Source organism: Mauremys reevesii, linkage group 5 (genome assembly GCF_016161935.1).
Source record: "Mauremys reevesii isolate NIE-2019 linkage group 5, ASM1616193v1, whole genome shotgun sequence".
Taxonomy (NCBI): domain Eukaryota; kingdom Metazoa; phylum Chordata; order Testudines; family Geoemydidae; genus Mauremys; species Mauremys reevesii.
In genome coordinates, this window is record NC_052627.1 from 65,190,824 (window position 1) to 65,218,712 (window position 27,889).

Genomic DNA, 27,889 nt, shown 5'->3' on the forward strand with positions numbered 1-27,889 from the left:
TTTCCGCTCTTCTGAACAAAGACTGTAGAAAAGTATAAGCTTTCAAGGTTTTATATTAAATGTAGATGTTCTTGTTCTCAGTAAAGAAATGCTTTTCCTAAATATACAGTAGACTTAATTGTGAAAGAAGTCCTGTCATTCCCCAAGAAAAGGATGCACAAAAGCATCTGAGTATTTGCAGTTTTATATGATTGCAGGCCAGCTATTACCAGCAGTACAAGAAAAGGTGGCATGCTTTCACATTTTAGTACAACATACCGTATATACATTACCCATGAATTGTGTATTCAGAACTAGCATACCCAATATGGAAAGTCCTATGGAATCCAATAGAGATCAAACATACATGCTCTTACAGAAATTTAATAGCACTGTATAGCAATGTCTCTAAGAAACCTTTAACTGAAATTGCTATAGTGTTTTTTTTAACTACCCAGTGATATGCTGTAGTTGTCTATTGAATTCTATATTTTTCTATAAGCTTTTGGATGCGCAGGGAACCTCCTCAACCCCTATGGAAGTACCACAGAGTTTCCATAGTATGGAGAAGCTTTCACAAGCCTTACGTCCAAGGACAAACTTCACCCACAATGAAAAACCTAAAGGAAGTATTTAAATAGTGTCAACTGAACTGGCAATAGATAACTCAGAGTACTACTAGCATGCACAGGGCTGGGGTAAACATATACATTCAGAATTAGCTGAGTTTGTGGTGTATGTGACATTCATGAAAGGGTTAACTTGTCAAAAATATCAGCTTTCAGATGCTGCTAGATGCAAGGCTTCAAGGTATGATCAACCAACGAGATCTTTGTTGATTTACTGCTTCTTTTCTGGTGCCCATGTACTAATATTATCCCACTCTAGAGTTTAGAGATGAAGTTTTGAAGATGCTATGAAAGCTGTTTGCTGCATACAATTTAGTTAAGCTGATAGTAAATGCAGGTTATTTCTTTGGACTTGTAGTAACTATTATTATAAATGCACCAGTGCTGATTGCATTATGGACTTTTCCTATACAATTTACTGTTTTATTTATTTTTCACAGTTTACGACAGCCAGAGGCCAATATTTCTCGAGTGTACACTATTACTGCAGTGTTTAAAAAAAAATTTCTCATCTAAATTTAAATCACCAGCCTTGGAGCTGTTTAAAACTAGACTGGTAAAAGCACTAGAAAAATCTTTCACTGGCAAGGGAATTGATGACTTATCAAAAAGACCATCTCTCTAATTTCTTTGGGATCATTTAAGAAAATGAGCTTTCTATTAATCAAAATAGACACATATTGCTAATTACATAAAGTGGAATTCATTCTATTTCATATCTTTAATTCATTGCAAATATTGAGTTTATAAGAATGAGAAGGACTGGCAGATGGCATATATTAAACTTTTTTTCTTCTGTTTCAGTTTTGAGAATTCTTAAACCTTGGAGAGAATATGGTGATAAGTAACAGAACTGAATATTGTATTAGAACCATTACCAAATTCTTATCTCTAACACCAGGAAAGGGAATTCTTTTGTTTTTTCATGTCTTTGTGAAATTAAGTCTTTTTAAAACTAATTGCAGAATTTTCCACAATAAATGCTTTCCTGATTTTCTTCAAAGTTATACGTGGATCTTTGAGATATATACATTTTCTTACAATGAATTCAATTTAGTAACAGCCTGTACAATTCTTATTGATTTTGCTGCTTAAACTACATTCTGTATTAGAAACATGTTCAAAGGAGTGCAGAATTCTGTAATATTTTAATCAAACATCTCAAGTTCATCCTATGCTCTAAGGAAGACTGAATAGCACAGGAGATTAGTACTGGGATACAAATATTCCAACTCTAGGTCAGCTGTGTGTGTTATATAATTACACACAAAACACCATGTTAAAAGAATGTTATTAAAATTGCAAAGTCAAGCATGAAATACCAGAGTTAAAGCGGACTGTCCAACCTTGATTTGCCATACCAGCCTCAGTCTCCTTGCTTAGACAGTCCCAGTTCTCCCCTCCTGTCTTCTTAGCCAATCTGCAATTGAAAGGAAAGTCCTGCTGAGCCCCAGGCTTGAGCATGCCTGGTGCGGATAGAATGTTCAAAGAATTTAGCTGCTAAAATCCATGAAGTCTCTATTGATCATGTGGAAATTAAGGTTTTTCAAAGACTTAAACGTGACCAAATTTGGTGGATTTTCAAGAGGACGATTTAAAAAAAAAAATCCAACCCTTACATAAAGGCCACTCCTGTGAAAACATGTAAGTCCCTGTTATAAGAATGGCCCTACTGTGTGCATATAGCCCAGTATCCTGTCTTCCAACAGCGGCCAGTGCCAGGTACCCCAGAGGGAATGAACAGAACAGGTAATCAAGTGATCCATCCCCTGTTGCTCATTCACAGCTTCTAGCAAACAGGCTAGGGACACCATTCCTGCCCATCCTGGTTCATAGCCATTGATAGACCTATCCTCCATGAATTTATCTATTTCTTTTTTGAACCCTGTTATGGTCTTGGTCTTCACAACATCCTTTGGCAAGGAGTTCCACAGGTTGACTCTGCATTGTGTGAAGAAATATTTCCTTTTATTTGTTTTAAACCTGCTGCCTATTAAGTTAATTTGGTGACCCCTAGTTCTTGTGTTATAAGTAGTAAACAACACTTCCTTATCTACTTTCTCTACACCAGTCATATCTCCTCAATCATAACTTCCTTTAGCCGTTCCTTTTCCAAGCTGAAAAGTCCCAGTCTTATTAATCTCTCTTCATACAGAAGCCTTTCTATATCCCTAATCATTTGTATTGCCCTTTTCTGAACCTTTTCCAATTCCAATATATCTTTTTGAGATGGGGCGACCACATCTGCACACAGTATTCAAGATGTGGACATACCATGGATTTATATAGCGGCAATATGATACTTTCTGTCCTACTATCTATCCCTTTCTTAATTATTCCCAGCATTCTGTTTGCTTTTTTGAATGCCACTGCACATTGAGTGGATGTTTTCAGAAAACTATCCACAATGACTACAAGATCTCTTTCTTTAGTAGTAAAAGCTAATTTAGCCTCCATCATTTTATATGTATACTTGGGATTATGCTTTCCAATGTGCATTACTTTGCATTTATCAACATTAAATTTCATCTGCCATTTTGTTGCCCAATTACCCAGTTTTGTGAGATCCTTTTGTAGCTCTTCACTTTCTGCCTGGGTCACAACTATCTTTAGTAATTTTGTATCATGTGCAAATTTTGCCACCACATTTTTTACCGCTTTTCCCAGATCATTTATGAATATTTTGAATAGGACTGGTTCCAGAACAGACCCCTGGGGGACACCACTATTTACCTCTCTCCATTCTGAAAACTGACCATTTATACCTACCCTTTGTTTCCTATCTTTTAACCAATTACCAATCCATGAGAGCACCTTCCCTCTTATCCCATGGCAGCTTACTTTCCATAAGAGCCTTTGGTGAGGGACCTTGCCAAGGGTTTTCTGAAAATCTAAGTACACTATATCCCCTTGGTCCATATGCTTCTTGATCCCGTCAAAGAATTCTAGTAGATTGGTGAGGCCTGATTTCCCTTTATTAAAACCATGTTGACACTTCCTCAACAAATTATGTTCATCTATATGTCTGATAATATTCTTTATTATAGTTTCAACCAGTTTGCCTGGTATTGAAGGCCTGTAATTGCCGGGATCACCTCTGGAGCCCTTTTTAAAAATTGGCGTCACATTAGCTAACCTCCAGTCATCTGGTACAGAAGCTGATTTAAAATGATAGGTTACAGACTACAGTTAGTAGTTTTGCAATTTCACATTTGAGTTCCTTCAGAACTCTTGGTTGAATACCACCTGGTCCTGGTGACTTATTGCTGTTTAATTTATCAATTTGTTCCCACACTTCCTCTAATGATACCTCAATCTGGGACAGTTCCTAAGATCTGTCATCTAAAAAGAATGGCTCAGGTTCGGGAATTCCCCCTCACATTCTCAGCCATGAAGACTGAAGCAAAGAATTTAGTTTCTCTGCAATGGCCTTATTGTCCTTGAGTGCTCCTTTAGCACCTCGATCATCCAGTGGCCCCACTGGTTGTTTAATAGGCTTCCTGCTTCTGATGTACTTAAAAAAAATTGCTATTACTTTTTGAGTCTTTGGCTAACTGTTCCTCAAATTCTTTTTTGGCCTTCCTAATTGTATTTTTAGACATCATTTGCCAGTGTTTATGTTCCTTTCTATTTTCCTCACTACAACTTAACTTCCACTTTTTAAATGATGCCTTTTTGCCTCTCACTGCTTCTTTTACTTTGTTGTAAAGCCAGAGTGGCACATTTTTGGTTCTCTTACTATGTTTTTTAATTTGGGGTATACATTTAAGTTGAGCCTCCATTATGGTGTTTAAAAAGTTTCCATGCAGCTTGCAGAGATTTCACTTGTGGCACTGTACCCTTTAATTTCTGTTTAACTAACCTCTTAATTTTTGTGTTGTTCCCCTTTCTGAAACTAAATGCTACAGTGCTGGGCCGCTGTGATGTTTTTCCTGCCACCGGAATATTAAATTTAATTATATTATTGTCACTATTACTATCCATAGAGATTCTGTGGTACAGTTTGATTAATTTATGATTTTTACTTCATTTGATTCTATGCTTTCTTTCACATATAATGCCACTCCTCCACCAGCACAACCCATTCTGTCCTTCCAATATACTTTGTACCCTGGTATTACTGTATCCGATTGATTATCCTCATTCCACCAAGTTTCTGTGATGCCTATTATATCAATATCCTCATTTAATATGAGGCACTCTAGTTCACCCATTTTATTATTTAGACTTCTAGCATTGGTATATAAGTACTTTAAAAATGTATCTCCTTCTGGCTGTTTGCCATTACACAATGTAATTGAATGGGACTCTTTTATTTGACTGTTTCTGATCAGACCCTGCCTGTATTTTATCATTTTCTATCCTCTCATACTCACTAGGACATATAGATTCTCTGTTAATAGATCCTCTCTTAAAGGATGTCCGAACCATGTGCTCCTCCGCACTTGTTGGTTTTCCCCCAACCCTGTTCCCAAGGACTGGGGGCATTAGAGCTGTAAAAGAGTGGCCAGACTTTTTAAAAAACATTTTTCCTTGCCTCATTCTGAGAAACAGCTTCTGGCTGAAATTAAAAAAAAAAAAAAGTTAGCCTCAGGCAGATAGCTGGCATGGAAACTTTCAGCCCAAATGGTTGAAGTTTGATAAAATTATAAACAACTGAAAACAGTGTCTTATAATGGGGAATGTCAGATAACCTTATGAGGCAGCGCTATCAGCACATCTATAAGCATACACATACTCGCACTAACCCACCTCCACACACACACACACACATTTAAAGCTCCACCAAAAATGGTACTTGTATTTGCCAGCCATCATCCTGATCCGCTTGTATGATGCATTCCTTTTTCCCACCTTTTGTCTTCTCTCTTTAAATTGTGAGCTCTTTTTGGGGAGAAACCATCTCTGACATAATGGGGTTCTGGTCTTGGTTTTTCACCGCTCTATTATAAGAGAGAATAAACAATAATCATGCAAACATAACTCAGCTTCAGTAATAATGACCAAAATTGTTACTATCCCATGGCTGCTCAGAGTCCTGTGTCAAATTAATTGATACAAGTATTTGTTATGATAGCACTTGCAGCATGCTAGGCACTTGTCCACACCTATAGGAAGACACAGTTATAGTCTAAGGTAACAAGAAAGACAGAGGTCGTTATAATTAACCAGTGTTGAGAGTAAGAGAGAAAGAATACTCTCTTATGGAACAAAAGTGTTAGCTTTAGCTCTGTACAATGTTTCTGTATAAATAGGGTTAGAATTCTGAAAAAAAAAATATGCTCCATCATAGTGGCAGTCAAAGTTTTGCCAGCTGATGTAAATAAGACATTAACCTTAAAACTTTTGTTATCTGGAAACTCAGACTGTACTGTCATTCACTAAATTCTCATTATTTTACAGCAAAACTCTGGAGACTGTCAGGTGTTTTATACTGCTGGCTGAAAACCTTGTGCCCCTTTTGTCCTTCAGACTAATGCTGGAATGTATGTTCTGGTGGCTGCTGCATAGTTTAAAATGTTCATTATGGTATGGCTAGGACTGTATCCTAAAATACCATAATAGTAAGGGATTGCAGCTGGTGCAGAATACTCATTGCCTGTGTGACTTAATTTATATTCTTTATGCCTTTTTTTTCCCTCTGCCCTCCCATCCACCCCACCAGGACATTATTTGTATCCTTTTGCAGAGTTAATTATCCATTTAATACAGATATGTCAAGTTAGTTGTCCATTTATGGATATATAGCTGTATTTAAGATTTGTATCTATTTTTGCATAAACCATAAATACTGCAGTACATAGACTGATGAAAAGCAGCAGTTCGAGGTAGTTTGGTCTTGCCTAATTAAAATATGAATTTAGGTTAGCACTGATGTTACCTAATAAAACTAAATCGGCAGTACACAATTAACTCATTTAAGACATATATTTTACTATAATCTCTGATTCATTGTTTATATAATATCTTATGGTATTAAATTTAATCCATACTGTAGCATATCCAACTCACTCCTTTATACTTGCTTGTTAAAAAAATAGGAGTTAGAAGGTCCAATACTGCAGTCCTTACTCATTGCTATAAATAAGCTGACTCATGAGTAAGTGACATGGTTGGAACTTATTTACAATTAACCAGTGTTTTCCTTTAGGTTACACATTAATAATTCAGGCTATTTATAAATTTGGATGGAAGGTAAAGTGTTTCTGAGCCTGTAGAGTGGTAAGTATGTAATTGGTTGCATGAGGTTGTGGGATAATTGGTTGTGCATGTGAGAGTGATGGGTATATATATTGTAGGGTAAGATCAAGATTGAAAGGGAGGGAAAGAAAGGGAAGGTTGGGATTAGGAGAGAACAGTGAAGGACTGACAGTGGATATATACCATTTTTCATCAACCTTACCCTTTCCTGCAAGTTTTTGATTGTGTAATGGGGATAGATTGGGAAATGGTGCCTCATTTTCTTCCCATTTCCCCACCAACCTCCCTTATCACTGAACAAAAAACACTTCGTGAAGCTCTAAATCACCATGTCTCAGATTTTTCACTGCCAACATATGTTATATTTTGCATCAGCTGTCACTGCTTCCCCTAGAACCATCTACTCTTCCTCTGTCTCTCAGTACAAAGATACTCCTAGTTCTCTGGTGTCTGGGTGGGGTAAGCTATCTGCTTCAAAGCATCACTAAAACCATTTAACCACCTGCTAACAGGATGGGTGTTTCAGGCAAACAGACAGTTACATTAGTGTATTCAGAAAACAAAGCAAATGTCGGAAAATACAAAAAGGAATGTATGCCTCATATCACAAGACATGTACATGCAAATAAACCCACCTGAAGCTGTAATAGGAAGACAGGATTAGTTTCAAATTGGGAAGCCTTTATTATATTAAACTATGCCATCATCTCTATCATTCCATCATTTTATTAACATAATCCATCCATACTTATAACATTATAGCTGTACAATACGCTGTATATCCCACACTTTTGAGAATGCAGGTGTCAGTGACCTTTCACCTGAATTATTTTTTTTTTTCCTGGAGAAGGATCTCTTGTTTAGTCATACTGACATTGCGCATAGGGACAGTCATCTAGTCCATCGCTCTGCCATCACTCAGTTATTGCCTATTGTTCGGTTAATAGTGCTTTTTCAGTCTATTTTTAAGTATCTTAGGCAAACAAGCTTGACCACTTCCATCAGAAAACAATTCCATAGCCCAAAAAGATTGCACAGACAGCACTTTTCCCATTTAATTTTAGCTTTATATCATCCCATTACTCCCAGTTTCACTTCGTTTCAGTGCTCTCAAAGCTTCCTCTTCCTACTTGGTGTTTAAATATTTTATATATGTATGCAGTGGTCTCTCATAGCAAACATTTAGCTGTGCTGAATGGGAAAACACAAAATCAGGTAATTTGAAGAAAAAATATTTCATTAAAAATAAAATGATGGAAGTTGGTTAAACTAAGACCTGATGTCATGCTGATGGCTTTCCTTCAGTCAATTTTAATTTAAACCAATAATAAAGAAGTTCAGCACGCTCAACTTTTTGAATGTTATTCCAGCATTTCTAGATCTTTTCATGCATTGCCATAATTTTCCTACTATTGGGATTGTTCCTACTATCTATATTTGGAGAGGAAATAATTAAGTGTAAGAATGTTTACTACTGAGTACATATTTTAGTTAGCAGTTTTCTTCTAAAAAAGATGAATGCCTATGACTTCATTCTAGGTACTTGGTGCACACTGGCAATGGCATCTCTTGAAAATCAATGTGTACCTGAGTATGTTTTTCTAAATGAAAATGCCATTAACAGATTCAGATATAAATTGAGTGATTAATATTTCTTAGTGCTTTGAGGACAAATTGCATAGGTCTTTTGTGCAGTTGTTAAAGGCAGGAATATGCAGTGCAATGTGAAGACTGCCACCAATGAATTTCATTTACAGGCTTCCAAAGTATGGACAGAAAAATATTGCTGCTTAGAAAGTATAGCAGACTCCTTCCTGGTATGTTATGTCCTTGCTCTGTTCCATATTAAATATTCTTGTTAGTCACATCCAAGAACATAAAATCCTGTTTTTGTCTCACTAGAGAAGGTAAGCCTGTCTGCAGACAGAATGCATTCTGTGTAATGCACCTTAGCCATTGCAAGGATTGGAAATGTATTATTAGAAGACTCACAATCTAAGAGAGACATGCATCCAGTAAAAAGCCATTGTACCTTAAATATAGCATTAAGATATTCAAATTGAAATAACACAATAAAACATCCTGAAAAAAAATATCAGCATATTTGAAAATACACCTGTGTCAGCAGCTGATGTTCTTTGCCAGAGGGAAAAGAAAACCAAAACCCCAGAGACATTCACAGCGGTTGAAAATAATGAAGACTTTAAATGAGCTACTTTACAGAAACATAATGTGTTGCTGGAGTGCATATCCCCTAAAGCTTAATATGAAATAAGTACACAATTATGCTGACCCTGTTCTTTAGGAGGGCTCTGAGTGAGGAAATGCATCAAATAGTTCCCTGCTGACTTGTCTGGATGAACTGAAGACACCACTAGCAAACTTCTAGAAGACACAGTGCAGAACTTCTGAAGTTGGAAAGAGATCAATGGAAGAAAAAGATGCAGAATCTCATTATTTAAAGTTACTTTTGCATGTAGAGCCAGTCTTTAATATGCTGACGATGGTGTGTATGCACACAAGCACATGCACCAGCAAGCTACTGGACAGAATGTCAGACTTATATATTTACATTATTTGGGATCTGATCTAAAGCCCACTAAATTCAATGGGCAGATTTCCACTGACTTCAATAGGCTTTGCATCAGGACCTTGTTATTCTACTGGCTGAACTAGTAGAATTGTTTGTTTTGTTAATCCTGATTCAACATCTAAGTTTATACAGTCAAGATTATCTACTCTAAAGTTGTTGCTGGAGGGCATGCATATGTATGTGCATGCATATTTTTATTTCCCAAGAAACCTATGAGGTAAGTAATTCCTCATACAGGCCAGTAACACATTTAAGTGATCACAACTCTAGGTAATTGCATGTCATGCTATGACAAAACTTCTAATCGTACCTAGTATGCTAAATGAGGCTCCTCATTTTGAATCACTTCTCAGACTGGTTAGTGAAGGTTTTGATGTAACAGACGTCCATAAGGCATTTGACTTGGTACCACACAACATTTTGATTAAGAAACTAGAATGATACAAAATCAACATAGCATATATTAAATAGATTTAAAACTGGCTGATAGGTTCAAAATATATTTTTAGAGACTCATCATTGAGTTGACATGTTTCTAATGGGGTTCTACCAGGATCAGTTCTTGGACCTGTGCTATATTTTTATTAATGACATGGAAGAAAATATAAAAACCATCACTGATAAAGTTTGCAGATGACACAAAGATTGGGGGAGTGTAAATAATGAAGGAGAGAGGTAATCGATACAAAGAGATCTGGATCACTTGGTAATCTGGGCACAAACAAATAATATGGCCAAATGTAAGGAACAAAGAACACAGGTCATATTTACAGCATGTGGGACTATCCTGGGAAGCACTAACTCTGAAACAGACTGGAGGTCACAGTGGACAATCAGCTGAACATGATCTAACAGTGTTTGGCTGTGGTCAAAAGGGCTAATGAGATCCTGGTATGAGTAAACGGGGAAATATGGAGTAGGAAGGTTATATTACCTCTGTATTTGGCACTGTTGTAGCCACTACTGGAATAGTTCTGGTGTCCACACTTCAAAATGGATGTTGAAAAATTGGAGAGCATTCAGATAAAAGCCATGAGGATGATTAGAGGATTGGAAAATGTACCAGTGAATGAACTGAAGAACTCAAATTCAATAAAGACAAGCATAAATTACTAGACATAGGAAGGGGAAAAATGCACAAATATAAAATGGGGAATAACTGTCTAGGCAGTAGTTCTGCAGAGAAGAATCTAAGGCTACACCAACAATGGGATGCAGTTGTGAAAAAGCTAGTATTCTGGGATTTATTAACAAAAATGTTATACGTAAGTCACAGGAGGTAATTGTCCCACTCTACTCAGCATTGGCAAGGCTTCAGATGTAGTATTGTGTTAAGTTTTGAGCATCACACTTTAAGAAAGATGTGGACAAATTGGAGAATCCAGAAGAGAGCAAACAAAAAAACAAAACAGAAAACCTGACCAATGAAGAAAGATTAAAAAAAAACACTGGGTATGTTTAGTCTTGAGAAAAGACGACAGAGGACCTGATAAACTTAAATATGTCTACTTGAAGGTAGGACAAAAAGTAATTGGCTTAATCTGCAGCAAGAGAGATTTAGGTAAATATAAGGCAAAGCTTTCTAACTTTAAAGATAGTTAAATACTGGAATAGGCTTTCAAGAATGGTTGTGGACTCATTATTATTGGATGTTTTTAAGAACAGGTTAGACAAACTCGCATCAGAGATGGTTTCGATATACTTGATCTTGCCTCAGCACAGGGGGTAGGACTAGATGACCTCTTGAGGTTTCTTCCATCCCTATATTTCTATGATTCTATTCAGCTTATCAAAGAGAAGGTTAAGGGGTGACTTGATCACAGCCTATAAGTACATGGGAAACAGAATTTACATGGGAAAATACATTTGCTAGTAGAGGGCTCTTCTATCTAGCACAAAAGGTAAGATCTGATGGCTGAAAGTTGAAGTTAGACAAATTCAGACTAGAAATAAATGTTCCTTTTCCCCCCTTTTAACAACAGAGAGGGCAATTAGCCATTGGAACAACTTACCAAACGTTGTGGTGAAAATTTTAAAATCAAGATTAAATGTTTTCTAAAAGACGTGCTCTAGTTCAACCACAGCTATTGGAGTTGAAGTAGGAATTAACTCAGGGAAGTCCTATAGCCTGTGTTATGCAAGAGATCACATTCAATCACAAAAGGTCCTTTCCAGACTCAAAAGATCTATGAATCTATTATTCATTATTTACTTTGTGTGACTGTTCAAGGAAACAGTCCGTGTCACATTGCAAATCCTATTTTGTTTTGTACTATGCATTTTGCATTACAACTTCCATTTTGTACATGACTACTTTGTACCCAGTGTTGAGAGCTAGCTTAAACTGGTATATGCATTGCTTGGTTGTAATGCATAGCAAGACTGGGAAAGGAGTGGGTACTTCTTACCTGGGAGGATGGGGGGCGGGCGGGAAGAGAGATAGCATGGAAAGTTCTCCAGCCAGCTCACAAAATTTAGTGACTTGCTAATGACTCTTACCAGCTCTACCGCTCAGCCCCATCCTAAAATAAAGGGGTTTGTGCACAGGAATTCAGCATGGCTGTGGCATGGGGACTCACATTGGGACTCATGACCAAGACCACCTATAAACAGGAAGACTTCTGAGAAGACTGAGCTGGAAGGGTGGAGTTAGGAGTGTCCTGAATCACTTGAAGGACACTGACTAATACCCAAAAGGCTCCCAGGAGGAGTAAAAAAACTGAGGGAGGGTGTGAGTGCAGCTCTGTGTTATTTTTCCCTAGATAAGTAACTTGTGTGCTTTGTTATAAGTAAACTGTGCATGGTTAAGAAGTGCCTTTGCAAAAGTCTGTGTGTTATGTGTTTAACTCTCACATAGTCCTGAGTTAAATTGTAACCAAGGGCAGGTCTACACTAAGGGCGGGGGTCGAACTAGGGTACACAAGTTCAGCTACGTGAATAGCGTAGCTGAATTCGAAGTACCCTAGTTCGAACTACTCACCCGTCCAGACGCCGCGGAATCGAAGTCGCGGCTCCAAGGTCGACTCCGCCACCGCCGTTTGCAGTGGTGGAGTACTGGAGTCGACCGCGGCGCTTCCGGAGTTCGAACTATCGCGTCCAGATTAGACGCGATAGTTCGAACTTGGAGAAGTCAAACTCACCGCTTCGACCTGGGTGGTAAGTGTAGACTAGCCCCAAGAGTACCTATGAGGGTGGAACTCTGGGGAGGGAGAGTTTAAGCATCTGGGGAGATGTGGGGGCCAAAGTCAGTTGGATCATGGGATCCTGCATCCCAAGAAGGGGTACCAGACAAGGGGTCTGCACTCTCAGAGATTGCTAGAGAGGCCAGACTAAGGGATGGTTACTCAGACCCAGTAACTGATGCTTTTTCAGGGGAAGAGAAACATACTGAAAAAATATTGAAGCATGTTATGTTTTGGCTATAGGAGGCCAGTTGCTTTCCTTTTACTATTTGTCGAATTATGAATTCACAGGTATTGTGAATTTTTCTATCTTGCCTGCAGTACTCTGTGTGGCACATATGGTGATATATACTGAAAGACAACCAATAGTAAAATGCTTTGAAGGATTTTATATTTTTGGTACAATGCACCTGTTTAAATGTGTATACCTGCTATTTCTGGAAAAAAACAAGACTTTAATAAAAACCAATTTAATATACTGTGTGCTGATAGTAATCAATAGGGGGCAAAATATTTGTCTAGCATTGTATAGACTGGGGATTTCAAAGACTTACTAATAGATGCTTCTTAAAATATCTAACAATGTTTCTCTGAATTGCATCTCTAAATTGATTTTGTACTCTAGCCATATCCCGGCACATTGTTGGAACAAGAAGAGAAAATGCCTCAGTCTGCACTGAAAGGTCAGCTTCAGAAAACTGTTCAAACACGCACAAACGTAAGGGAATGGGGCAGAGAAACACTGGGGATAGAGGAACTGAAACCAAGGAAAGTGTTTGAGCTATTTTAAGGCGTGATGCATAATACAGTACTAAAATCTGGCAGATTATCTCCTTCTATATTAAAAGATTACTTTGGGAAGAAAACAATTCCCAGTAATCTCATATTAGTTTGCTATTATGTGGCAATGGCAAAACAGGTTAGGCTTTGTGACAGACTGATAATATCCTGAACAAACCTTATAGAATTAAGATAATCTTTACTAAATTCAGTTAAACCATATTGAATTAGGGTTGATACCTTTGGGATACTTTGTATTCAAATGCAAATGTGTATGCATGTTATTGTGGCATTAAATGTACCTTCACTAATAGGGACATGGATGCTAATGTATTGCCTTCATTATCAGCTCTTTGAAGCCACCCCCCAGTGCCTTCCTATACTAGTTCAAACTGGATTCTCCAGGACTATTCAAAACCCCTTTCTTTGTTAAACAGCCTAGTTTTAAACAGCCTCAGAGCCTTTTTGCAGATCCATCAAATAGACAAGGCACAGAGCAGAGCAGAGTCCCCTTAGGGTAGGGGTATAGGGACTGGGTGCTGAGGCTATGAGGAGCTTGTGACCACAAAGGAAACCCCAGTGGTGAGGTCCTGAAGAATTGATCAGGCCAGAGCCCACATTAGAGTTGGGATTATATTTGGTAAATTTATTAGCATGCAATTATTTTATTTTCATATTTTTATAATGCTTTTTACCTCAAGAAAAAAGCAGGCTTGCATAGGAAGCATAGTGTGGTACCTTATAACTGTAGCAATTACACCTGTCAACTATGTCTGAATAGAAAGTAAGCAGGTGTCCTTGGGCAACCTGTCTGCTCGGAATAACAGAGTATTGAGCGCCTTCTGACTTCATTTGGGGTTTAACTGTAATCTGTGTTAATTAAAAGCATTATTATGCTACATGCATGACACCTCTAACCAGGTCTGTCAATAAAATATTAAGTTATGGTAGTCTTTCTGTTATAAACTATTTGTATGCATTGCTATTAATCATCATTTTAGGTAGGACCTTATTCAAATTTGAAGACTGAGCTTAAATCTTATTTTTGATTCCTTGATTAACATTAATGTGACTTGGACCTTACAGCATTATTTAATTAATACATGTAGAGATGGTTGAAATTTTCTTTATTTATCAGTGTCTGGTCATCCTGTGCATTTATTTAACTAAAAATTCAGACTAATCTGCAAATAAGAAAAGAGACTAACTGTGGAAGTTACATCAATTGTAGCTTAATTGATGTAAAACAATTATAATCTTTGTTAAGGATTCAGAAATCTTTCCCAAACTGCTGTCTAAATATGGTATTTTGGATGTGTGTTCTTGCTGTGCAAGAGCTCAGAGGTGGTACAGCTGCAGAAATGTGGGAAAAGCAGATCTTGTGCGAATTTTCTTCTCCCAAACCCATTACCTCATCTTCTATAAAAAGCTTCTGTTTAAAGTGCATAAAATCTGGACTCTTTCAGCAGAAAGAAATCTGACTGTATGATTAACACAGCCTTGTCATGTGCCTATAAAGAGAGACTGGATTCAACCCTCTCTGCAATTCAGAATCAAATATTTATTCTGTTTATTTCTCTCTTATTGCCATTATCATTGGTTAAGGGTACTCTCAGACACCATTCCATATTCATCAAGGCTGATATGCAGGTTTTTTAAAGGGAATTGTAAGGAGGAGCACTCACCTCTTGAGTGCCTCCTTGCAGCTGGGTGCAGTATTTCAGACTTTTCCCCACTCCTGGAACTCTTTTAGGTTGTTGACCTCACTTGGCAGGTTTTCAGTGGCTCACCCTCTGGCGGGGTCACACAATCAAAACAAACTCATTGTGGGGTAGCAAAAAGCCCAATAAATAAACATTGCATCTCCTCTCACCAAGGTCTTCACTCCCTAAATTCAGCCCAAACCCTCAGGGCTTTAGATTAGGCCCGTCCCGCTCTTCTCAGAGTTCACACCATTTTGCCAGTGGGCAACAGGGGAACCTCTGGGCCCACCCACTACTCTGGGTTCCAACCCAGGGAACCTATAAGCAAAAGCCTGTACTATTCGATTCAATTTGTTGTCACTACTCTCCTGGGCCTCTTCCTACCTGGCCTCTTTATCTTCAGCCTTATCTCAGGGTCAAAAGTTCTCAAGTCTCTTTTGTTGGGATAGACCATGTCCCAAAAACCCAGTTTGATTCCAGAATTTTTCAGTTAAGTACCTTTATTTGGCATATAGGACCACTACTCCTGAGCTGGCCAGGCTCAAATGCAGGAGATGGAGGCAGGGTACATCACAAATTCAAAGTTACATAGCAAAACCTTTCCTTATATACTGCTTTATTAACACCTGCTTTCCTGACTATACGTTGCATCACACACTTCATGAGTGACTTTGTTACACTGCAGGAACCAATCCCTGTACAGCATGCTCTGTCCATTTATCACCTGTTCTATACATTCCAGATTTATCTTGTCCACTGTCCCTACTACCAGGGTTTTCCTGCTTATCTTAGCTAGAGTGACTTGTTACACCCTTATTTACAGCTCAATCATACCTACAGAGAAATGAGATCTCACTCATGTCAAGTTAGGCCTACACCTGTGTCCCTGCAAACCCAGCCCAAATCCTGGCTAATCCTCAGGCTCCTGCTACCAGAAAAGAGCAAACTTACCTACTCTTGTGGTCACAGCCACCAACTGAGCTACAGCAACTTTTAGCTGAGCCTGCTGGGTTCTGACTGGCTGCCACTAGCCTTTCCAGGACCAGGTGTCTGTAATTTCCAATATGGCTTCTCCAGAGATACTTTTCTAGGCAGGTGTAGAAGACCCATCTTCACTTTGCTATTCCTCCAACATTGATTCTTCCAGGGGCAGGGTGTAGGTGGACAGTGGGGCCTCCTGTAGAAAGCTGCAAAGGTCATGTGCACCCCATCACAGGAGATGAGGCAGCTTTATCTTCCTGGATGGGTGGCAGTAACTGTCTCTACAGAGGAATACAGGGTGATCTACTGTTCTGCAATTGGGGAAGTAGTGGAGGGAAATCTTGGACAGAAAAAAGGAATATTATTGTCAAGTTGTAGGACTAGAAATCTGGAGATTTGATTGCAATTTAATTCTAGTTCTGCCTAAAACTTCTTGTGTGGTTTTGGGCAATGACTTAATCTCTTTGTAACAGTTTCCCTATCTGCAAAACAGAGATAGTACCTTATAGGAACACTGTTGACTTAATTCATAAGTACTGAAGTGTTGTGTTTTCTATGATTTTTAAATGTTATTTCTGAGTCTCTTATGTCTGATGTGCTGTTTTCTCTACTCCCACTTACCAGTACCCATTTAAAGTACATTTTCCAACCCTATTCAGGGTCTATACTGTACATAAGGCAAGGGCCAAGGGAAATCTCAGAGTCAATTAGTACTAGTACTAATTAGTACTCTCTCTTTAAGAAAGATAAAAACCGAGAGGTGGAAAGGTACACTCTACAGTCAGCTTTCCTCTATGGGTAAATTATAATAAGTGACTGATACTGTCTTTTCCCCTTTCCTCATTGGAGGAAAAAGGGTGATTTTTGTATGCATTTAAGTGATTAGACAAAAGACAGTGTCAATCTCACACATAGAAACAGAATTTGAAATGAAAGACTCAAGCCTCATTGTCTTTTCTTGCCATCAGTCACGGGAGCACCCTTGGTAGTCTTAAATAGGCACATAAATATGTAACATTATGGATAAGACCAGTGGCCAAAATTGTTCAAAAGACTAATCCATTTTAATCGATGAATCTACTAACCAGAATGAAACCCTTTTCCTTTTTTGTCTAGCAATACAGAGTCTGAGACATTAATATACATTTAAATTAGCAGGTGTAATATGAGGACATTGCAGAACACCTGTCCACTTTCTTGAGGAAACATGGATTTGCTGATAAATTATTTGTCAAAACTTTTGTGGGATTTGGAGCAAATGGTGAATCCAAGATGACAGTTGGAATAGCAGGTGCTAGAATATCATTGGCCCAGAAGTATGCCAGACATGTGAATTGGCACTCTTGCAGCCACAGCTATTGAATATTCATCAATCATTTTAACTCTAAAACTTCTCAGAATTGTCTTTGCCAAATTGCATAGGCTTTATAGTTCTTCATATCGTTTCACAATGGTACGTGAACAGGACATGAACCTATCTTCACTTGTAAAGATTTCTGTGAACTTGATGTAGGGTGACCAGATGCCCCAATTTTATAAGGATAGTCCTCATATTTGGGGCTTTTTTTTTTTAAATATGGGCTCCTATTATACCCCACTCCCGTCCCAATTTTTCACACTTTCTATCTGGTCACCCTAACTTGATGAGTCACATTTAAGACTGATTTAAAAAAAACACTTGTACACTGCAGTGTGGTTGTACAATAGTATATATTCTTCTTCTTATGAATTTATGGATAATTTTCAGAGAATATTTAGTGCAGTCAGTAATATGTAATACCACATGACTGAAGAACAGTTGTAACACAACAATCAAATAAACAAACTAAAAATCATTTTTAAAAGATCTGACATGAACTTTAACATAGATTATTATATATCTTCAAAATCCATGACAAGCAGTGGCTTTAACACTTCATTTTAATACGTGAATTTTTTGTATCCATGCTGACTATATAAGCAATAATTAGTTATTAGTTACTACATTACATGTTGCCTCTTTTTGTCTAGTCAAGAGTTTGGGGCAGGTATGCCATCCTACTCCCAATCTCCTGCTAGACCCACTGCTCCCACACCCTGCAGAGGGCACAGCAGAGAGCAGAGCAGGGACTGTGTGCAGTTCTGGTCTCCCATGTTTAAGAAATATGAATTCAAACTGGAACAGGTACAGAGAAGGGCTGCTAGGATGAGCCGAGGAATGGAAAACTTGTCTTCTGAAAGGAGACTCAAAGAGCTTAGTTTGTTTAGACTAACCAAAAGAACGCTGAGGGGAGATATGATTGCTCTCTATAAATATATCAGAGGGATAAATACCAGGGAGGGAAAGGAATTATTTAAGCTCAGTACCAATGTGGACACAAGAACAAATGGATATAAACTGGCCATCAGGAAGTTTAGACTTGAAATTAGACGAAGGTTTCTAACCATCAGAGGAGTGAAGTTCTGGAATAGCCTCCCAAAGGAAGCAGTGGAGGCAAAAGACTTATCTGGCTTCAAGACTAAGCTTGATAAGTTTATGGAAGGGATGGTATAATAGGATAGCCTAATTTTGGCAATTAATTGATCTTTGATTAGTGGTAAATATGCCCAATGGCCTGTGATGGGACCCTAGATAGGGTGGGATCTGAGTTACTACAGAGAATTCTTTCCTGGGTGTTTGGCTGGTGAATCTTGCCCATGTGCTCAGGGTTTAGCTGACTGCCATATTTGGGGTTGAGAAGGAATTTTCCTCTGGGGCAGATTGGCAGAGGCCCTGGGTTTTTTTCGCCTTCCTCTGCAGCATGGGTCACGGGTCACTTGCTGGAGGATTCTCTGCACCTCCACATTAAACCTAAAGTCTTTAAACCACAAGTTGAGGACTTCAATAGCTCAGACATAGGTCAGGGGTTTGTTACAGGAGTCAGTGGGTGAGATTCTGTGGCCTACATTGTGCAGGAAGTCAGACTAGAAGATCATAATGGTCCCTTCTGACCTTAAAGTCTATGAGTCTATAAGAATGTGTCAACTCATACTACTCCAGTTTGTCTTTTGATCAGCATATTTAGGGAAGAAGATTTTCATAAGACAACAGGTATAAATTCCATTGATCAAAGGAACAAAATGTGATGTCCTGGTGGGGATGCCAGAGATGTGTGCCTCAGCCTATGGATGTAATGCAAATAGCTTCAGTTAAGATAGTGTTATTTTCTAGAGTAACGCTATCTAGAATTATTTCAGGGGAAATGGAAATTTGCTGCTGTTGAAAGGGCAAAAATGGGCAACAAAATATACTAATTACCTGAATTTTTCTACCACAACAGAGGTATCTGCTTCTGAAATATATATATTATACAAAATGAATATTTTTTTCATAGAGCCTATAAATTTGCTTAAAGTTTCTCAGAGAAAAAGCAGAGAATGACAATATTTTTATTAGACATACGTTAAGGATAAAATTTTCAAAACAAGGCGCTTAAATCCCTGTTCAGATTTTGAGCCTGTGTTCTCCCTATGTCATCACAAGAACAAGGGAACAATCATTAAAACAAAGTTTCTAATTCAAATTCATAATTAAGGAAACATGTTTCCATACATTCACTTAGACTGTGGAATTCATTACCACATGATGTCATGAATCCCAAGATTCAAATAAGGATTGAATGTTTATATAATAGTTAATGCTAACAAAAAGAATTTTAGAAAAGAGATGAAGTCTCATGTTTCAAGTCTTAAACTAGTCTAACTATTAAAGATTAGGATGAGACTTTCATGGAGTCAGATTATCTCATATGTGCCTATTGTGGGGAGGGTTGTGCTTTCCTCTGAAGAATCCGATGCTGGCTAAGTTCAGGGACCTTAAAAATAGCATAAGAAGAGCCTTCAATGGACTAGATCAGGGATCATTAACCTTTGGCACAGCTGGTCATGGAAATCCGCTAGCAGACCAGGATGTTCTTTTTACCTGCAGCATCCACAGGTTCAGCCAATCACAGCTCCGAAACATATTATATTGGACATGAGATCTTTCCTCCATCTTTTGCAATATTTCTTCTATGCATGTATTTTATAATATTTTATTTTGATGATGTTACCGAGTGGTGGTTAGGTCTAGCCAAGAAAAGGGTTTTAATCCTTTTGCTGAACATGGTGAGGCTCATAGCCACACTGATCAGATTCTTACCTTTTACAAATGACTGTTGCCATTAGCAACAGTAGCTGCAATGTGCATTCTTTAGGAAGTTAGATTTTGTTTCCAAATATAGGTACTATAGTACATAAGCTTGCCTCTTATTTTTTCCACATTTTTGCAGACCATACTATGCTGTTTGTTGTGCATCAGATGTTCTGTATGGTAATAATTTTCTGCTGTATTATTAAATTTTGGTACGCTATATTCCAAGAAAGAGATTTTGGACAGGCTTCTGATATTGAATTTGTATCAGTTCGCTACATTTTGTCACTCCTCGTTCAAGAGTCTTGAGCTTTTTGATCTGAAACAAGACAACACTGAAGAGTCATGATTGTTGCAGCTAGTCACTCTCTCCTGTGACTTTCCAAACTAAGCTGCACAATAGGCGGAGCTGTGAAACATTGTAGCCTTAGCAAAAAGAAACATTCTCAATGGATTTCACAGAGATCAAAACATTTCACAGTTTTACCTTTGTTCTTGCTCATATTTTGTGCACAAAAGGTTCAGGAAAGTTTACATTAGAGATTAACTATCTCGGTGTTTATCCATGTGAAAAACTTTTCTTTACAGTTATCTTCAGCAGCAAGGTGCTGCAAAATCTGAGTTGCATCTTAAGCTCCTGACCTATAAGAGATCCTGGGAAAATATTGGGAGTTAATGAAATTTGGCACTGCCCAATTTTAACAGCTGTTCCAAACATCACATTGTGAAGGGTAATGGAGCAGAATTACGGGCACCCAAAAAGGATTATGGTCCAATTGACCTGTTGTAAAGCTCCGAACTGGGTCAAAATCTTGTTGAGCTCCAGAAAACATGAGGGGCATCAGGGGCGGCTCTACAAATTTGGCCGCCCCAAGCAATCATGCCCGGGAGGCGCCCCCGAGCCGCGGGAGCAGCGGAACTGCCGCGGGCATGACTGCGGAGGATCCGCTGGTCGCGCGGCTCAGCTGGACCTCCCCGCAGCTGCGGGCGGTTCGCTGCTCCGGCGGCTCTGGTTGAGCTGCCGCAGTCATGCCTGCGGCAGGTCGGGTCGTCCCGGGGCTCCGGTGGACCTCCCGCAGGCATGACTGCGGCAGGTCCACCGGCGCAGCCTGCCGCCCCCCTGGGAAAGGGCCGCCCCAGGCGGGTGCTTGCCCCGCTGGGCTCTAGAGCCGCCCCTGAGGGGCATTCCCTTCCCCAACCTCAAAGCAGCTATATAGCACCCAAACATGCTCTACCTGTGAAAAGACTACACAATTAATATAAGATCAGGTTGTATTAAACTTTCTAGGCTTTCCAGCTGTTTTCTGTAGAAGAGAGCAAAATATTCTGGCCCTTGCCTTCACCATGCTGCTCATTATACATCTCCTCCCTACATGACATTTAGGTTCTCATCTCAATGAGTCCTCTGAAGGATCTAAGAGCAATATGGCATGATGTTGCTGAGGCAGCTAACCTCCATATACTCTTCAGTAAGGACTTTACCAAGTTTTCATCCCCTCTGGCCACTGAAATGCAGATGACAATCTGCCCCAAAGTACTCAGTGTACACATTAGATTCAGTCCAAACATCTGTGACTATGTTGAAATGAACTCTAAATATGAATACTGTTCTGTATTCAAAACAGATTTTTTACTGCTTATAAATTTTCAGAGGTTTCTTTCTTGAGACTGTTTTAAAGGCATTTAATCATTACACAGTAGGCAGCATTTGACGAATGAATATATAAAGTAGGTGGACAATGAAATCTGATAACTAACCTTATACTTTCATATCCCCTGCTTAGATTCAAAATGAAAATCAGAATACATATGAGCATTAAGGACCTCCAGGGAAAAGTCTACACTCCTCTGGGTACAAAAGGTCCTGACATATAGTGTGATGGGGTGTGAACTGTCGAAGACCACACAATATAACATGGAGTTCCCACTACTCCAGTGCACAGATCCACTTCTCTTGTTGTTAGATCCAGTTCTACAACCCTCTATCCCAGAGAAGATAGTGGTCACTTAGATAGAATCCTATTCCCAAATTATCTACTGCCTTGAGTATTATGAAGACTCTCTACACCAACCTCAGTTGGTATTATATCCAGTAGTATATGCTGTATTTACTATGTACATTATTATCCTCACGCCCTTGTGTAAATCAGGAGTAACTCCACTGAAGTCATTCAGGCATAAGAATGATGCAAGGCCAAAATTTGATTTTGAGATTGCAAATGGACATATTTAAGATTAAAAGGGGGTGGGGGAGGGAACTTACTGTGATTCTTTTTCAAATTTCATAGGAAATTAATGTAGTCCAAACAGTGTTGAGTTACTATAGTGAATGCATACCTGCTAAAGTAATGAACACATTAGGAGCCATCTCACAGAAAGATAATGGTATTTTGTGCTTGCAGAAACTCATCTAATGGTTTCACATCATTTTACAGGGATGTTCAAGATTCAGAGAAAAGATCAATTTAAATATTTTTTCATATTGTATGTCACACATATTGTAAAGCACTACTTCCCTGTTCCTCTCACTACATCTCATCTCACAACACTGTAATGCAGCACTACTCCTCCACTCCATACCCATTCCCCCACTGCAGAAGTATTGCACTACATTTCCAGTTTCAAGATAGAAAAATTCAAGAAACACAATTACAACTATCAAAGAGAAATGTCTCGTTTGTCACACTTAACAACACAGCAGTGTGCTTACTGTACACAAAACACTCTTTTACATTCACATCAAGCATTGGGCATTACCTAAATTTTCCAAGTGCTCTATCACTAAATGCTACAAAGTTGTTTCTAATCTTTCCCCCATATGCCAAACTATAATCATTCTCTCTATATTAGGACCAGAGATGAGTGTATTTGTTTTGCCTTATTTTAAATCTGCTTAAACACTGTGCACTCTAAATTATTCAAATATGATAGAGTTCATATTCCACCTAAAACAGAGAAAGAGAAAAGCAATGACATTAGGCGAGAGAGAGAGAGAGACATAAACAGGACACATTCATTTGCCAACCTAGCTTTTAGGACATGCTTGTATCTCTACTACAAGCATAGATTTCCTATACATAGAAAAGACAAATTAATAAAACAAAGTAACCTTGTGAAAAATCCTATATTGAAACGACAGGGAAGAATAAGATTGGAAATCCAAGCCTCCTCTCAGACTGAATTTTAGGTTTGCAGAGTCACAGAATCTAACTCTGTATGCTTTGTCAGCCCCCTAAGAGTATGTCTACACTGCAATTAGACATCTTCAGCTGGCCTATGCCAGCTGACTCAGCCTTAGAGGGCTTGGGCTATGGCATAGACCTTGCAGCTTGAGTTGCAGCCCAAGTTCTGAGATCCTGCCACCTCACAGGGTCCTAGAGACTGGGTTCCAGGTTGAGCCCAGATATCTACAAAGCAATTAAACAGCCCTGCAGCCCAAACCCTGTGATCGAGTCAGCTGGCATGGGCCACCTGCAGGTTTTCAATTGCTGTGTAGATATACCCTAAGAGGGACATTGCTTTTAACTAATGTTTGTTTCTTGTGTCCAGAGATTTAATCTTCCATCAGAACCCTAACATCATTTAAGACTTCAGGCCTCAGTCCTGCAAATGGATCTGTACAAGCATAATTGAGGGATCAGATTACACAGTCCAGGCTTGCCTTCTTTTAATCCTTTTTTCCTTTCAGTGTCAGTGCTATATATCAGACCTAGTTGCCTTTCTGTCATGAGAATTTCATTTTTCCAAATTTTCCATTTCCATTTTTGTCATCCCTGTCTATAACCAAATCATATCAGGAAAATGACCCTTATCTGGCATACTGTACAATATCTCCCCAGTCCCATGTTTCTCAGACAAACCAAAATAGCTATTTTGTTATTTATAAATTCCAATTCCACTCTCAATCTCAGTGAGTTACTATTTCTCCCTTTCTTGTCTTAATATTATACTAGGAAGCTGTACAAATGCTGATTTTTTAGATGGAACTTCTTCTGGAGTTCAGAGTTCACTCTAGTTAAGGGGTACCACTCAGAGAACCTGTATTTTTGTTGCAATAAGCAGAGGCATTTAGTTAGTTACAAAAGCCATTTGCTGGAAGAACTGTATTTTGACACTATGAACATTATTTCTACTTTCTTTTAAAACAAAAAGAAAACCTTTCCGCCAAGATATAAAACTGAAAGAACACAGAGAGATTCAGACCAGAATGCTACCTTCTCCATAGCACTGCTATCTCAACTTACATGTGGCTTTTCAGTGGCGTTGAAGCCTTTTGGAGTAACTGATTAGGGGTGGAGTTTAAAAATACTGTAATGGTTAAATACACACTTGGGATCTATCAAATTAACAATTGTTCAAAACATTTGTTTCCAAGTGAGTGGCTTTTAAGAAGGACAGGAATATAACTGGCAGGGCGGAGTGTCAGTAGAAGCATGTTCACAAGAAGAGTCTGGTTAAACTGTTCCAAGCTGTATAATCTTACTAATTAACAATGACCTCCTATATTGTGCTTCTTAGCCAAATACTTCAAGCAGATAGTTCTCTTGCAGCTGAGAACATTGTGAGCAATTTCATTTTGTTAGTGCACATTTCCAAAACTGGAGCCCTGAACAGCATTCACCGAAATTGTTACAAAGTACACACATCAGGTCATGTGGGAAATCAGATTATTCCCTCTCCTTTTGTCCATGTTGATAAATAAGTTGTTATGGACGCTTCTCACCATTACTTGACTTGTTTTTCCATTTCAAATGATGCCAGATGCTCACATGTCTAATACAATTTGCTGCCTTGAGATTTTTTTATTAAAGTTGCTGTGTAATACACTCTCTCTCTCTCATAATTTTAGTGATGATGTTAGGATAATTGTTGTAACTCTCCTCTGGAGACTTTTGTGACCATTGAAGTAGATGTTATCTCTTATTTGTATTATCTCATAAGATTCCAGGAATGCCACTCTGAAGCCTAGAATGCCTGTACAGTCAATATGAAATGCTGGGAACAGCTAGAAGCATGGCTGAGAGCACTTTTTGGTAGAATATCACTGGGTTCAATCTTTACAGAGATTTGTGGTCTGTTACCATCCAATTTTTAAGTTCTCAGCCATTTTCAGACTTTTTTTTTTTAATACACATGACTTTACAAATTTCACTCATGTGACAGTACAGGCTTTCAGCTACTAGTTCAGATATGAGAGGAACATGAGGGCAATTCATTTTTGGAACAAACACGTAAGGAGTGTAAAGCCTTTCTAAAGCCCCATAATACCAATCTGCATATATGACTGTCATCTCTCAGATACTGTAAAACACCTTTTCTAACTCTATAGCTATATATGTGCAATTGAAGGTTTTACCTTGTAAAGTTACATATTGTGTTAAAGGACAAACATGAGTTACTTACTAAGGCTGTGCCTACACTAGAGAGTTTACAGCAGCGCAGCTGCATTGATGCAGCTGCTCCGCTCTAAACTCTCTAGTGTAGCCGCTCTAAGTGGATGGGAGAGAGCTCTCCTGTCAACTTAATCAATCTACCCCCAATCAGTGGGGAGGAGGAGCTCTCCTGCTGACATAGGGCTGTCTACACCAGAGCTTTGGTCAGTGTAACTTATGTTGCTCAGGGGAGTGGCTTATTCATACCTCTGAGTAACGTAAGTTATTTCAACATAAGTGGTAGTGTAGACATATCCTGTGTCCCAGTGTCTGCCTCTGTCCCAGTGTCAGTTGTGTAGTTGCTTATTCTTCAAATAATTCAAGTGATACAACAACTCAATGGAGTAAGGTACTACACAATAAAAATACTGTGGGTATCAAAATGTGGCCACAAAGACAGGTGTGTTATGCTGTCAGTAATCAGGTAACGCTTCCAGTGAGGTCAATGATAGATTAAAGAATGGGTCATATATTCTCCCTCTCCCCTCACAGGAAAGACTTTAAAAATGGGTTACATAAAACACCAATGCTTAAGAAGATTATGCTATGATTCGATGATTATAAAAATGGCAGAAGGTAAATGATTCTATCTAGATAGAATGCTGCTGAGTAATGTGGCAAGTGAACAGGGTGACCTAATGCAAAATTATTACAGCCAGATGGGGAAAAATGTAAATGATCTCAGTAATAAAGTATATAATTCTCAGAAATTCTAAATCCATCTTCTTTCATTGTGGTGCTAATAAAAAATAAAATGAATTAAGTGAGAGACGTTAAAGTAAAGATGGAAAAGCATATTTAATTTCAATAGTTATGATTAAGATCTTAAAGTTTTTATTGTAGGTACATAATATAGTTAAAATTAGTTTCTGCAAGATTTGCTAAGACAAAACAAAAGGTGAGAATGTATTGCCCTTTAGAACAATATTAATGGCCTTTCAAGAAACCTTCAACAATAGAAACTGTCACAAAAGCCAGCAGAAGTTAATGCTGCTAATAAAATAAATAACATAGTAATAAAATAATAAAATAAATAATAATGTTTTATAATTCTACTGCACTTTCCACAAAAGGGTCTCAAAGTATTTTGAAAACATGAATGAAACTATTTTTATTAGTGTGCTAATTACGGTACGTGTAGATAATAAAAGACAGTCCCTACTGCAAAAACAAACAAAAAATCTACACTCTAATGCTTCAATTCATCCGAACAGTTAAGTGCACAAGTATCAGGGACTTACCCAATCTGGCTTCTGGCCCATCTTCTGCCTCAGTTTCCCTCACTGTATGGCTTCAGTTTCCACTCTCAGGTGGGGAACCAGCATGGTTAGGTCACTGAGCTGCCTTAGTCCTCTAGGTAAGTCACAAAATGTCTTGTTAATCAAAGTCCAAATGGAGACAAAACCAAATCTTCTGTTCCAGACTCTTGCTGATCACAATCCTTCCTCTCAGACTATGTTCTCTTTCACCTGTCTTTAGCCCATTTCTTGGGCTCAGCTTTCAATTTGCCTGGGCTCTAATCAATTCCTCTTTCTTATTATTGACAAGGATGGCTGTATCACACCTCAAGTTAACTACTCTCTATTGTGGATTCCATAGAACCCTAGAACCCTGAAAATTGGGCTGGGAATTCATTGCAGCCCATCCACTGCATAAACCTATCATAAGCCCTATAGTCTTTCCCTCCACCCACCTGTGGAGACAGCTAAACTTGGAACAGGTGAGCACGAGCCCCAACACCCCTTAATGGTGTCCTCAGCCTGTGTGCTTAAATAAGTATGTGAATAGTCATATTGACTCTAATGCACTAATTGCATGCTTAAGGATAAGTACATGCTTAAATGCCCTGCTGAATCAGATTCCAAACAAACAAGTCAAACAAAGGATGGAAGATAGAAAGCATTATTTTGCCCATTTGGCTGACAAGGAAATTGATGCATAGAGTGTATACTTTAACCATGAAATCATTCTTCCTGTCCTACCAGAAGTAACGTTCACTCCACAGCAACTGAAGAGAACCATAGAGAGACTGGCTCTCTATGTGGGTGCCCCAAAATCCAGTGTGAGCATTGGATCCTCCTATGTTTCCTCAGCATCATCTGAAGGCCACTTGTCGTTCCCCAGAAGGCCACACAAATACTAACTCCATCAAACGGGGAAATCTTGGCAATAACTTCAAGAGCTTCATGAAAGTTTAACACGAATATTTTCCCTCCTCCAGCCTCAGGATGGTGTAGCCCCTGGCTGGCCAAAATGTGT

At 38.6% G+C, this 27,889-nt stretch overlaps 1 protein-coding gene and 1 long non-coding RNA gene across 2 annotated transcripts in view; both read right to left on the bottom strand.

Annotated features, from left to right (window-relative positions):
* Window positions 1-27,889, bottom strand: part of FSTL5 (follistatin like 5) — an 879,952-nt gene that overhangs the window by 670,949 nt on the left and 181,114 nt on the right. The gene's annotated exons all lie outside the window — the stretch shown is intronic.
* LOC120406791 lies at window positions 1,973-26,985 on the bottom strand. The gene is made up of 5 exons (XR_005599583.1): window positions 26,872-26,985; window positions 16,019-16,388; window positions 15,050-15,157; window positions 5,463-5,551; window positions 1,973-2,028 (listed from the first exon to the last, which is right to left on the bottom strand). It is a non-coding gene; the product is annotated as an uncharacterized LOC120406791 (long non-coding RNA).